Below are 5,000 nucleotides of genomic sequence, written 5' to 3'. Positions count from 1 at the left end.
CCTATCCTCCTGGAATGAGCTTCATCCCAAATGGCACCCTATTCTCTACATAGTGCACTACTTTTGTCCAGAGACCCCTAGGGCCTTATGTAGGCGATAGGGTGACATTTGGGATACGCCCTGGTTTTTATGTGATTAGTTTCACTGAAAGCCACAGAACAGCTGGTTGAAACTCACTCAAACAGATCACGGGTAATAGTAATGATTGTAACAATAAAGTCTGAATTAAATGCCTGATTCTAAACAGCTGTTTCCTTCTTCTTTTGGGGACGTTTAAGATGCTGAGTTTAAACCAGACCAGAATTCCAACCTGCTGCTACTAGATGTCACCAAATGAAGAGGTGAATTTAGGTCAGAGAAGACCTTCCATAATGGGTAGACAGTCTCCAGCTTCTATAATGGGTAGACAGTCTCCAACTTCTATAATGGGTAGACAGTCTCCAGCTTCTATAATGGGTAGACAGTCTACAGCTTCCATAATGGGTAGACAGTCTACAGCTTCTATAATGGGTAGACAGTCTCCAGCTTCTATAATGGGTAGACAGTCTACAGCTTCCATAATGGGTAGACAGTCTACAGCTTCTATAATGGGTAGACAGTCTCCAACTTCTATAATGGGTGGACAGTCTACAGCTTCCATAATGGGTAGTTAGTCTACTTCTATAATGGGTAGACAGTCTACAGCTTCCATTATGGGTAGACAGTCTACAGCTTCCATAATGGGTAGACAGTCTAAAGCTTCTATAATGGGTAGACAGTCTACAGCTTCCATAATGGGTAGTTAGTCTACTTCTATAATGGGTAGACAGTCTACAGCTTCCATTATGGGTAGACAGTCTACAGCTTCTATAATGGGTAGACAGTCTACAGCTTCTATAATGGGTAGACAGTCTCCAACTTCCATAATGGGTAGACAGTCTACAGCTTCTATAATGGGTAGACAGTCTACAGCTTCTATAATGGGTAGACAGTCTACAGCTTCTATAATGGGTAGACAGTCTCCAACTTCTATAATGGGTGGACAGTCTACAGCTTCCATAATGGGTAGTTAGTCTACTTCTATAATGGGTAGACAGTCTACAGCTTCCATTATGGGTAGACAGTCTACAGCTTCCATAATGGGTAGACAGTCTACAGCTTCTATAATGGGTAGACAGTCTACAGCTTCCATAATGGGTAGTTAGTCTACTTCTATAATGGGTAGACAGTCTACAGCTTCCATTATGGGTAGACAGTCTACAGCTTCCATAATGGGTAGACAGTCTACTTCTATAATGGGTAGACAGTCTACAGCTTCCATTATGGGTAGACAGTCTACAGCTTCTATAATGGGTAGACAGTCTCCAACTTCCATAATGGGTAGACAGTCTACAGCTTCTATAATGGGTAGACAGTCTACAGCTTCTATAATGGGTAGACAGTCTACAGCTTCTATAATGGGTAGACAGTCTACAGCTTCTATAATGGGTCGACAGTCTACAGCTTCCATAATGGGTAGACAGTCTACAGCTTCTATAATGGGTAGACAGTCTACAGCTTCCATAATGGGTAGACAGTCTACAGCTTCTATAATGGGTAGACAGTCTACAGCTTCCATTATGGGTAGACAGTCTCCAACTTCTATAATGGGTGGACAGTCTACAGCTTCCATAATGGGTAGACAGTCTACAGCTTCCATTATGGGTAGACAGTCTCCAACTTCTAGAATGTGTTGGAGAAGGTTTCTGCTCTGATTTAGACCTGGGGGATATTTTAAACTTGGCAGCAGCTACTCTTCCTGGGGTTTATTATGGATCCCCATTAGTTCCTGCCAAGGCAGCAGCTACTCTTCCTGGGGTTTATTATGGATCCCCATTAGTTCCTGCCAAGGCAGCAGCTACTCTTCCTGGGGTTTATTATGGATCCCCATTAGTTCCTGCCAAGGCAGCAGCTACTCTTCCTGGGGTTTATTATGGATCCCCATTAGTTCCTGCCAAGGCAGCAGCTACTCTTCCTGAGGTGTATTATGGATCCCCATTAGTTCCTGCCAAGGCAGCAGCTACTCTTCCTGGGGTTTATTATGGATCCCCATTAGTTCCTGCCAAGGCAGCAGCTACTCTTCCTGGGGTTTATTATGGATCCCCATTAGTTCCTGCCAAGGCAGCAGCTACTCTTCCTGGGGTTTATTATGGATCCCCATTAGTTCCTGCCAAGGCAGCAGCTACTCTTCCTGGGGTTTATTATGGATCCCCATTAGTTCCTGCCAAGGCAGCAGCTACTCTTCCTGGGGTTTATTATGGATCCCCATTAGTTCCTGCCAAGGCAGCAGCTACTCTTCCTGGGGTTTATTATGGATCCCCATTAGTTCCTGCCAAGGCAGCAGCTACTCTTCCTGAGGTGTATTATGGATCCCCATTAGTTCCTGCCAAGGCAGCGCTACTCTTCCTGGGGTTTATTATGGATCCCCATTAGTTCCTGCCAAGGCAGCAGCTACTCTTCCTGGGGTTTATTATGGATCCCCATTAGTTCCTGCCAAGGCAGCAGCTACTCTTCCTGGGGTTTACTATGGATCCCCATTAGTTCCTGCCAAGGCAGCAGCTACTCTTCCTGGGGTTTATTATGGATCCCCATTAGTTCCTGCCAAGGCAGCAGCTACTCTTCCTGGGGTTTATTATGGATCCCCATTAGTTCCTGCCAATGCAGCAGCTACTCTTCCTGGGGTCCAGCAACATTAGGGAAGTTATATACAATTTAAAATATTACATGACAATAACATTTCATAACACTTTTCACAATACATTTAGTGTGTTACCTCAGACCACTACTACCACATATCTACAATACATTTAGTGTGTTACCTCAGGCCTCATATCTACAATACATTTAGTGTGTTACCTCAGGCCACATAACTACAATACATTTAGTGTGTTACCTCAGACCACTACTACCACATAACTACAATACATTTAGTGTGTTACCTTAGACCACTACTACCTCATATCTACAATACATTTAGTGTGTTACCTCAGGCCTCATAACTACAACACATTTAGTGTGTTACCTCAGGCCACATATCTACAATACATTTAGTGTTTTACCTCAGGCCACATATCTACAATACATTTAGTGGGTTACCTCAGGCCACATAACTACAATACATTTAGTGTTTTACCTCAGGCCTCATAACTACAATACATTTAGTGTATTACCTCAGGCCACATATCTACAATACATTTAGTGTATTACCTCAGGCCACATATCTACAATACATTTAGTGTTTTACCTCAGGCCTCATAACTACAATACATTTAGTGTGTTACCTCAGGCCACATATCTACAATACATTTAGTGTGTTACCTCAGACCACATATCTACAATACAGCATCCATGTGTACGTGTTTGTAGAGTGCTTGTTTTATCAGGTGTAAATGTTTACCTGTGTGTGTCTCTTCACAGTCCCTGCTGCTCCATAAGGTGTATTTTTAATCTGTTGTTTAAATCTCATTCTACTTCTTGCATCAGTTACCTGATGTGGAATAGAGTTCCATGTAGTCATGGCTCTATGTAGTACTGTGCTCCTCCCATAGTCTGTTCTGGACTTGGGGACTGTGAAGAGACCTCTGGTGGCATGTCTTGTGGGGTATGGATGGGTGTCTGAGCTGTGTGCCAGTAGTTTAAACAGACCTCTGGTGGCATGTCTTGTGGGGTATGGATGGGTGTCTGAGCTGTGTGCCAGTAGTTTAAACAGACCTCTGGTGGCATGTCTTGTGGGGTATGTATGGGTGTCTGAGCTGTGTGCCAGTAGTTTAAACAGACCTCCGGTTGCATGTCTTGTGGGGTATGGATGGGTGTCTGAGCTGTGTGCCAGTAGTTTAAACAGACCTCCGGTTGCATGTCTTGTGGGGTATGGATGGGTGTCTGAGCTGTGTGCCAGTAGTTTAAACAGACCTCTGGTGGCATGTCTTGTGGGGTATGGGTGTCTGAGCTGTGGGCCAGTCAGTTTAAACAGACCTCTGGTGGCATGTCTTGTGGGGTATGTATGGGTGTCTGAGCTGTGTGCCAGTAGTTTAAACAGACCTCCGGTTGCATGTCTTGTGGGGTATGTATGGGTGTCTGAGCTGTGTGCCAGTAGTTTAAACAGACCTCTGGTGGCATGTCTTGTGGGGTATGGATGGGTGTCTGAGCTGTGTGCCAGTAGTTTAAACAGACCTCTGGTGGCATGTCTTGTGGGGTATGTATGGGTGTCTGAGCTGTGTGCCAGTAGTTTAAACAGACCTCTGGTGGCATGTCTTGTGGGGTATGGATGGGTGTCTGAGCTGTGTGCCAGTAGTTTAAACAGACCTCTGGTGGCATGTCTTGTGGGGTATGGATGGGTTACAAAAACAAGTAATGATGAGACAATCTCTCTTCCACTTTGATCCATGAGAGATTTACATACATATTATCATTGTTAGCTCTCTGTGTACATTGAAGGGCCAGCCGTGCCGCCCTGTTCTGAGACAATTGTAATTTCCCGAGGTCCCTCTTTGTGGCACCTGACCACACGACTGAACAGTAGTCCAGGTGCGACAAAACTAGGGCCTGTAGGACCTGCCTTGCTGATAGTGTTGTTAAGAAGGTAGAAACTAGGGCCTGTAGGACCTGCCTTGTTGATAGTGTTGTTAAGAAGGTAGAAACTAGGGCCTGTAGGACCTGCCTTGCTGATAGTGCTGTTAAGAAGGTAGAAACTAGGGCCTGCAGGACCTGCCTTGTTGATAGTGTTGTTAAGAAGGTAGAAACTAGGGCCTGTAGGACCTGCCTTGCTGATAGTGCTGTTAAGAAGGTAGAAACTAGGGCCTGCAGGACCTGCCTTGTTGATAGTGTTGTTAAGAAGGTAGAAACTAGGGCCTGTAGGACCTGCCTTGCTGATAGTGCTGTTAAGAAGGTAGAAACTAGGGCCTGTAGGACCTGCCTTGTTGATAGTGTTGTTAAGAAGGTAGAAACTAGGGCCTGTAGGACCTGCCTTGTTGATAGTGTTGTTA

Source organism: Salmo salar, unplaced genomic scaffold (genome assembly GCF_905237065.1).
Source record: "Salmo salar unplaced genomic scaffold, Ssal_v3.1, whole genome shotgun sequence".
Classification (NCBI taxonomy): Eukaryota; Metazoa; Chordata; class Actinopteri; order Salmoniformes; family Salmonidae; genus Salmo; species Salmo salar.
The sequence above is the reverse complement of the archived record's forward strand: the minus strand, read 5'-3'. Positions refer to the sequence as shown.